At 34.6% G+C, this 10,122-nt stretch overlaps 1 protein-coding gene across 1 annotated transcript in view; it reads right to left on the bottom strand.

Moving 5' to 3' along the window:
• Positions 1–8,951, bottom strand: part of LOC110443898 — a 36,537-nt gene extending 27,586 nt beyond the window's left edge. The window contains exon 1 of the mRNA XM_021488355.1: positions 8,864–8,951. The gene's annotated coding sequence lies outside the window, so the exon portion shown is untranslated. The remainder of the gene's footprint in view (positions 1–8,863) is intronic.
• Between the last annotated feature and the right edge of the window lie 1,171 nt (positions 8,952–10,122).

Here is a 10,122-nt window from a genome sequence, read left to right as displayed (position 1 = left end):
TTGGGGGCCCCCCCCCCCCCCCCCTCAAATGATCGTATATACGGGAACTCGTAAAGAAATTCAGTTATCCAAATGTTTGTATATATACTATGTACTAAGTACTTAGATGTCTAAACGAGAGATGAATGCAATGGAACCTGGGAAATATCTAGGAGGCAATGGGATCAAAATATCATCCACAAATATACAAGAAACTTACATTTCATCACAAATTATGTGTGCATCATAAATCATGATAGATGAAACAAACACTTTGTATGCATTTTGTATAATTGGAATCCCCCCAGCCTAATAATAGCACAAGGTGTGGCCTCTATTAATAGGAATGATGCAATCTTACAAATCATATTTTATACAAAATTCTACAAAAGTGATGAAAAAAATATTTTAAGAATAAAAAAGCATTGCCCCCCACGTTTATCTGCTTCCTTAAACAGTACATGAATTTTAAATAGATATATGTTTATTTTGTTCATGTTAATGTATATCAGAAATATAAGCTATCACCTTGCGACTTTTCTACATGTACCTGTCTATGTATGTATTTCACTGTGTTTCATTGTTTTGCCTTCAAACTAATTTGTAGTTACAAATGTGCAAATACAAATTTTGAATCTTTTTAGAAAACAAGCCGTGTTTTTTATGTGCCATAACATAATTTAACATGCTAGTTTAAATGACAAACATACATAAAACATTCATAAATCAATTCGATAATTTGTATTCACACATAACTAATGAAAATGACCTGAAATTAACAACATAACATTTAGCATGTTTAGTCGTCACTAAATAAATTTAATCTCAGTGTGATGATTCAAGACAAAAAAACACCCCACTTAATTGTAACTGATCTCAATACATTCACAAGTATTCTCTAATCAGTTATTTCACGTTGAAAGAGTGACACCATAGGCAATGCAATACGTATTACGTTTTGTAAGTGGAAATCTATTTTCTAATCACAAACTATGTGACAAAAAAACTGTACGGTGATTTTTGGTATTTTGGAACTTCCCCTACCTAATAATGGCCTCTATTAATAGGAATGATGCAATTTTACAAATCAAATTTTATACAAAATTCTACAAAAGTGATGAAAAAAATATTTTAAGAATAAAAAAGCATTGCCCCACCCTTTATCTGCTTCCTTAAACAGTACATGAATTTTAAATAGATATATGTTTATTTTGTTCATGTTAATGTATATTAGAAATATAAGCTATCATCTTGCGACTTTTCTACATGTACCTGTCTATGTATGTATTTCACTGTGTTTCATTGTTTTGCCTTCAAGCTACTTTGTAGTTACAAATGTATAAATACAAATTTTGAATCTTTTTAGAAAACAAGCCGTGTTTTTTATGTGCCATAACATAATTTTACATGCTAGTTTAAATGACAAACATACATTAAACATTCATAAATCAATTCGATAATTTGTATTCACACATAACTAATGAAAATGACCTGAAATTAACAACATAACATCTAGCATGTTTAGTCGTCACTAGATAAATTTAATCTCAGTGTGATGATTCAAGACAAAAAAACACCCCACTTAATTGTAACTGATCTCAATACATTCACAAGTATTCTCTAATCAGTTATTTCACGTTGAAAGAGTGACACCATAGGCAATGCAATACGTATTACGTTTTGTAAGTGGAAATCTATTTTCTAATCACAAACTATGTGACAAAAAAACTGTACGGTGATTTTTGGTATTTTGGAACTTCCCCTACCTAATAATGGCCTCTATTAATAGGAATGATGCAATTTTACAAATCAAATTTTATACAAAATTCTACAAAAGTGATGAAAAAAATATTTTAAGAATAAAAAAGCATTGCCCCACCCTTTATCTGCTTCCTTAAACAGTACATGAATTTTAAATAGATATATGTTTATTTTGTTCATGTTAATGTATATTAGAAATATAAGCTATCATCTTGCGACTTTTCTACATGTACCTGTCTATGTATGTATTTCACTGTGTTTCATTGTTTTGCCTTCAAGCTACTTTGTAGTTACAAATGTATAAATACAAATTTTGAATCTTTTTAGAAAACAAGCCGTGTTTTTTATGTGCCATAACATAATTTTACATGCTAGTTTAAATGACAAACATACATTAAACATTCATAAATCAATTCGATAATTTGTATTCACACATAACTAATGAAAATGACCTGAAATTAACAACATAACATCTAGCATGTTTAGTCGTCACTAGATAAATTTAATCTCAGTGTGATGATTCAAGACAAAAAAACACCCCACTTAATTGTAACTGATCTCAATACATTCACAAGTATTCTCTAATCAGTTATTTCACGTTGAAAGAGTGACACCATAGGCAATGCAATACGTATTACGTTTTGTAAGTGGAAATCTATTTTCTAATCACAAACTATGTGACAAAAAAACTGTACGGTGATTTTTGGTATTTTGGAACTTCCCCTACCTAATAATAGCACAAGGAGTGACCTCTATAAAAAGTAATGACACAATATTACAAATTATGTTTTATAATTTGAAAATAGTCATATACATATATTTAAAAAAATGGGCAAATATGATACCTCTCTTCAATATAATGCACGTGACTAGGCCCTAGTAGGGTTACAAATCTGTGTTACCGTCCATTCTAGACTTGGGTCCAATTCTTTAATGTGGTAAAGCATTTTTTTTTTTTTTTTTTAAATGAAAAATTTCAGGGATACGGCCTGCAAATGTAAATTCATATATCAAAATTCTTTGCCGAGGCTCGCCAGAGCGCAACATAAAAACACAAGTTCTGTCCCTATTTCATAAACGATTTTGATAAATCTCTCATTGAATGTTAATTCATTACAAGCGTATAACTGGGGTTTGTTTCTATATATCTACACGAATTGATAACTAAAACGCTGAATATCTCTTTCATCCTGAATTAACCCTTACCAGGGGCGGATCCAGGATTTCCTAAAAGGGGGGGGCCGAGATTTGTTTTCAATAGTCAACGGTGTGCTGCCAAAGGCAGCACCCCGAGCGCGTAGAGCGAGGAGGGGGAGGGTATGGGAGTGGGTCTTCCCCCTCCCGTAAGGGGGGTTTGGATGATCCCCCCCCCAAATAAAAATGTGTTTTCTAGAACGTCTCAGAAGCGATTTCCCGTGTTCTGAGGATTGTTTTTATGTTTAATTAACAAGAGAAAATTCCTGGTCAGTCAAATATGTGTGTTGCCTAGCTACATATTATATGTATACACAAAAATGTCAATGCAATTTGAAAAATATTTCTTGATCAGATTAAAAAGTGGGGACCAGAAAAGTTAAGTCACTCGACACGTAGTATAATCTAGTTTCGCATATATGAAAACAATATTCGGTTTTAAAAACAAATTTTCATTCTTAAATTGCCATTGGCTCTGACCNGCCATTTTTTTTTTTTTTTTTTGGGGGGGGGGGTGTAGGGAGGAGGGCTGTTAAAACTTTAGAAAAAAAATATTGTGTATGAAGTTAACTGAAAGATTAAAACCAAATAAAATAAATGGTCTGCGCCTGTTTAAAGAATACCTCAGCATAAAAGGAAGACAGCTACTAACCTTTCATTAAAATGGAAACGCTGCTGTAAAGACAATCGCCATTCCCTGTAGCTTTCATGGCTTTCCATAGGGTTTTGTCAATATCAAGCACGACGGCAGTAATTAGATTTGTGGATAGAATATCCACTCCATTTGTTTCTACAGCCATAGCTGAACTAAACAGTTAGAAAGCCCTGATACCAGATGTAAATAATTTCGAATTTTTAAAAGTATATTTCAATTTAGTTTTACTATTAATCACTGTGAGTATCGACGGACAATGTATTTGTTTTAAAAACAAGAGTGCGGCACCTTTTGATGTCCGCGTTGCATTTGCCTGTGAAATATATCCACGAAACACTGTATCAGTTCTTTAATGCATTGTTAGGTTTACACCTTCCATCAGATAAAAAGCGTTTACTGATATGATTAATATCGCCCGGGCGTTAGGAAGGTTACAATAAAAAGTATTAATTTTCAGATCATCTATAACGAGCGGTCATTAATATAATTATGCAACTTATGATAGTATATTTCCGCCGAGCGTTGCAAGTTGCAACTTGGGGTTTTGCGGAGGTGGTAAAATAAAAAACACACTTTAGGGTCAAGATACGAAGTAGAAGAGCGAAGCGATGCCAACAAATATTGTTTTAATAAAGAAAATATAGTAAAAATATCAGATAACAGAAACCCACAATATTTGCTAGGATGCAGATTTTTTTTATACAAGCTCCGTGCATTATTTGATGCATTTTAAAATGTTAATATGTTCCCATTCCCGGCAGATCAGACCATTTCGGGCTGGCCCGGAAAAGGTCAGTCCGCCGCCAAAAAAAAAGGGGGGGGGGGGGGGGGGGGGCCCCCCCCCCCCCCCCCTAAATCCGCGCCTGCTTACTGCAAGTAATTTTTATGCCATTTACAAATGGACGACGTCATATACATAGGCATGAATTATGTTGTATTTAGTCCGACACGTACCTGATTATTCATTAACTCGTCCGTTACGAGTAACTGTGAGCTATTGCTGTGCCCCGGCGTCACGTCAGTGTCTCACTTGAAAACTGTGGTTGTTTGCTTCCCACACCCTTACACAGAATGTGATGTGCATTTATGTGGGGCTTGGGTTTGACATAGTGATGATAAACTGTCTGAACGTATTTTGTATATCTTTATAAATTTCAGCCATGCATGATTTTGTATCCACCTCTTTCCTGCGATCTCCCAATTAAATGACATTCAATTCACATTTTTTTTTTATATATTTTGAATATTACAATAAAACGATTACGGTAAGTTGACAATACTGACAATGCAAAAACATCTTAATATCCAATTTTATAGTTATAAAAGGTCACTGACAAAGATACACGATCTAATTTCATTACAGAGAGAAACAAAAATGTAGGTGTGTCTCAAATTCTATGTTTTTACAGGAAGAGGCCAGTTTTTTGTCTTTGAAAACATAATTCTCAACGCCGAGCGAGGGAGGCGAAATATTTATTCTTAGGTTGGACCTGATAATATCTACATAACATTTCCCATGTTCACTAAATACAACATTACACCGGCGTGTTATACTTGATACTTATATCTCAATGATTTACAAATGACAAAGGTTTTGTGCAGTTTTCTTCATGGACATCTCGATATCCAAGGGTTACGCTCACTTTCGCTCTCTACAACCCTGGAATATGTCAGGTCCCTATAGGGCCCCGCCCCTCTGCCCCCAGGGGGCCACACCCACTCTATAAACAAAATTGAGCCGCCTTGGCCTAAGAATGCTCCAGACCAAATTAAGTCAAAATCTACAGGGCCTTTCAGGATAAGTAGCGGTTTAAAGGAAAAGTTGATGGACGGACGTCGGACAGACGGACGACGGACGCTGCGGTATGGCATAAGCTCACCATGGTCCTTTGGACCAGGTGAGCTAATAACACTATGGATGTGTACGCCATTATTTTAATTCTTTTCCAGTTTATTCTTCTTGAAATTATGATTTTGCTTCTGTGCATGTGTCAGACATTGCTTGTTCATGGATAGTACTTCAGTCAATGAAGCCATATCTGAGTCTGGAGAAAAGCCCAAACTGTCACAGTATCAAACTGTCATTTCGAAGTTATAATGTCTATCAAGTTTCAATGATTTCCAATTGGAAATGAACCAAATAACCCCAAAAGTATAATTTTCTATATAACTTTAGTAAACTTTACCCCATCCCCAGGGAATAAAGTGCTTTAAGACCTTTCTATCTATGTAGATCATTTGTTTCCAGCATATCTTGGTCTGGATAAGATTTTTTAATTTAAGCCAATTTGACCCCATCTATGACAAGTATTGGTTTCCATCCTATCTCAGTCTGGAGAGGTGACTGTTGAAATTTCTGGCTATATGACCCCATTTGGGCTCAGCCCCTCAGCCCCTGGGGATGAGATAGGGTTAAAAATGTCAAAGTATCAAACTGTAATTTCATTGTTATAATGTAAATCAAGTTTGAATGATTTCCAGTTGAAAATGAACAAAATATACCCAAAAGTTGGATTTTCCTACATAAACTATAATAAATTTCACCCTCTCCCCAGGGGCAAAGTATCAAACCATCATTTCATAGTTATATGGCTGTCAAGTTTCAATAATTTCCAATTGAAAATGAACCAAACATACCCAAAAGTATCATTTTCCTATATAAAGTATAGTAAACTTCGCCCCCTCCCCAGGGGCAAAAATGGAGTCGGGGGGTCATGAAATTCACAATTTTGATAAAGCACCTCAAGACAATTCCATCTATGACGAGTATTGGTTTCCAGCCTATCTCGGTCTGGAGAAGATGACTGTTGAAATTTCTGGCTATATGACCCCATTTGGGCTCAACCCCTGGGGATGAGAAAGGGTTAAAAATGTCAAAGTATCAAATTGTAATCTCATGGTTATAATGTAAATCAAGTTTGAATGATTTCCAGTAGAAAATGAATAAAATATACCCAAAAGTTGGATTTTCCTACATAAACTATAGTAAATTTCATCCCCTCCATGGGCAAACGTGAAGCTCGAGGGTCATGAAATTCACAATTTTGATAAAGTACCTCATGATCAAGACCCTTTCACCTCTGAAGAGTATTGGTTTTCAGCATATCTGGGTCTGGAGAAGAAGATTTTAAAAAATTAAGCCAATTTGACCCCTTTTAGCCCTGCCCCTTAGAGCCCCTGGTGGTGGGAACCATTTAATTTACATTTTTTGAGTATATTTGACCAAGGAAGGTTCCTGCAAAAGTTTATTGAAATGGTATCAGCGGTTTCTGAGAAGAAGTCGAAAATGTAAATTGTTTACGGACGCACGACGGACGACGCATGATGACGGACAAAAGGCGATTAGAACAGGTCACTTTAGACTTCGTCTCAGGTGACCTAGAAACCATAAACTTGAATGATTTTGACCAAAACATCAATGTAACGAAGATCAATCAACAGTAAACTACAGTATCACTTCTCCCCAAAGGCAAATGAGTTATCCTCAATAATGAAGAGTATTTGATTCCAACACCTGAACCCAAAGAAAAAATGTTGTTAAATGTAAGAGAATTTTACACCTGCAAAGTATATAAGCCACGCCCTAATTAGCCCCTGGAGGAACCCCAGGGTAATTACAGTCATACAACTTAGCAAATGTTAGACTTAGTTACAACGTAATATACCCGACTACTAGAAAATTAAGGATATTTAGATACTTGCTTAAAGATGAAACAGAGTGCACGTGACAACTGTATATTAAAATCATGTTATGATGAATGTGTTAATGTAAATGATGGCTGGATAGTTCATATTAAGCATGAGTTGTCTAGTCTTGGTTTGGAATATGTTTGAAAACAAATAAATGTATCAAGGTCATCTAAAGGCTATTTATTCCAGCACCTTATTGATAATTTTGTCTTCAATTTTACTTATGTAAATCTATAGAACCAAAGTACAAACGTTTTATTACATGTTTTAGATTGTCGTTTCGTAACTTAAATATTGAAGTGGGTAGACGGAACATTGTTGTTCGACAGAATAGATTGTGTACACACTGTGCTTCCGGTAATAAAAGATGAATTTCACTTTATCCTAAAATGTTCATTATATCAAGACCTGAGATGTAAATATATCAAGCGATTCCATCACAGAAGTCCTAATGTTTTTAAATTAACGAAAGTATTGAGTACTAAAGTAATACTGTAAAAGAATTATGTAATCGCGGAAAGTATTTATAATCAATGTCTGATATGGAAAACCACTTATGTACTTTGTAAGCCCACTCTCCACTTAACTTAAATTTGTTTAATAATTTCTTATACATGTACTACATGATGTAATTGTTCGACATTTAACCTAAAAGTCGGATGGCGGTGTCTCGAAAAGAAAGAAACTGAAACTGGTATTAATACACGCGTTTGTGTAACATGTATGCAAACCCAGCTGTGTATCATCCCCACTTTTTACACCTGATTTAGCAATCTCATAATTGGAATCAAAACTCATTGAACATGTTGTTTATATGTTTGTATTGTACATGTCTGCATATATTGACAAAAACACGTCGGGGGTACAAAACGTGGGATATATAGTCTAGCTGTTGTTTTTTAATAAATAATTAACAATTATTGTGTTATTTACAAATGAAAGCAGTCATGTACACATACCACACAGCTAGTAAAGACATTGAATAAAGCTAACTCAGTTGGTATATATAAGTTCTAGTAAATTAATAAATCCTCTGTTCTTGTTCGCCCCCCATGTAAAAATGCTTGCAACAAAAAGGATTTAAACTAACCGAAACTAAATCGTGCCTTCCGTCATCCAGTTATATTTTATTTATATGAGAATTATCGACGGAATAGTTTCGAGATGTATATGACCGTGACTCGGTCCATCCTTATTCTTGAGTAGCTATTTATAGGTAATCCTATTTATAGGCTAAATGAAAACCCCCCCAGTAGACATGTAGTTACAGTACTCAATCGTATAACATATCCAATATAACAGGCATTGAAAATATCCTAATCCTAATCCTAACAGAAATTTCATAGATGTACTTTCCAAAACAACATCATATAAATTAGCGCAAGATTTCAATTCAGACAACGATTATGTTAGAAATTTCGGGATTACAAAACTGTGTAAGCTATAAATAGAACAGTAGTTCTACCGGCATCTACGTATATATATACGTACTGTAAATTATTCTCTGCTGATGTTTTGTCCAGTAACTGCTTTTTCATGTGAATTAATTTGGAAGTAATGAAATAATCCAGATATTTACCTAGTAAATCACACCGATCCGATCGTCTCTTCTTTCCAACACGAACTCAAGTCCAGGTGTGCCAGCCTCTTTGCCAGTATACTACAGGGATTTGCAACTCGCGCATATCGAGACACGTCGCGAGACTTGGGTTGCGGTTGTCCATTCACTATGGGCGGCACCACGTTTTAGGATAAAATACATGGCGACGATGGTCTGTGCAAGGTATTACCTGTGTATTTGTCATATCGGGTCAACATGTCATCAATAATTTGGGTAAGTGTAGTGCTTTTGAAAGATAACTTGTATTTTATAGATTTTATTTCACGACAGTAGATCGCAAAATAATCAGCAGTGCATTATGTGTTTTGTAAATGGCATCATCAGATTTTTTTATCGTGGGATAACGATATAGATTTAGACTTTCTATTAGAAGAATATACTGGCAACGAGAGACTCGATCGAAATAGAAGTGATAGTGAGTTTGAGGTAGTTCAGCAAAAGAAAGCCAAAATCGGTTCCGGGTTGTTTCGCCCCAAATCCCGTTCTCCCTAGGTTGTTTCGCGCCAGGCTGTTTCGGCCTAAAACAAAATTATTAGGGCGAAACATTGTTTGGTATTTTCTTTTCATTTTTATTTGTTTTAAGTCACAAATTAAGTCTTCTTAGTGTTTCATATCATTAAAATCAGTTTTATTAAAAAAAATGTGTTTGTGTTGTTGTTATAAAGTACATTGTAAAGCAAAAAACGGATTGCATTATTTTCTTCACGCCGACACACTTTATAACATATATATTAATTTTGGAAATAAATAAGAATAGTGAAATGAAACAAAAATGGTGTAATTTTATTTACACTGCGGGATATACAACAATATTATTTTCCCATGTTAACACATTTACTTATAGAAATTAATTTAGTTTCATTATATGTCCATATCTTATCATTATATTCTATTTTGACAGGTATTTCCTTGGCCATGTACAAGGTGGCACGGAACTACACATCGTTTGTAGACCGTGTTAGAAGTTGTATAAGTATTTACTATTTTACATTTTTAACGGTAAAACATGTAAAGGTGCATTTTATAAAGAACAACCTTACTGGTTGTAATGTGCAGTATATTCCGAATATTAGTATGTCCGTTGTCGCCGCTGAGTGTCGGCTTGGGTGATGAATATATACAGGTTCGTTCTTCATCTTCCGGCACGTAATTATACGTAAATTATATCTGGATTCACGAGAAAGATTTTTTTTTTTTTTTAACTTTTAACATGTATTTATAT

The sequence above is a fragment of the Mizuhopecten yessoensis genome, unplaced genomic scaffold (genome assembly GCF_002113885.1).
Source record: "Mizuhopecten yessoensis strain PY_sf001 unplaced genomic scaffold, ASM211388v2 scaffold716361, whole genome shotgun sequence".
NCBI classification, from domain to species: domain Eukaryota; kingdom Metazoa; phylum Mollusca; class Bivalvia; order Pectinida; family Pectinidae; genus Mizuhopecten; species Mizuhopecten yessoensis.
Note: the sequence above shows the minus strand (reverse complement) of the source record. Positions and strands in the feature narration are given on the sequence as shown.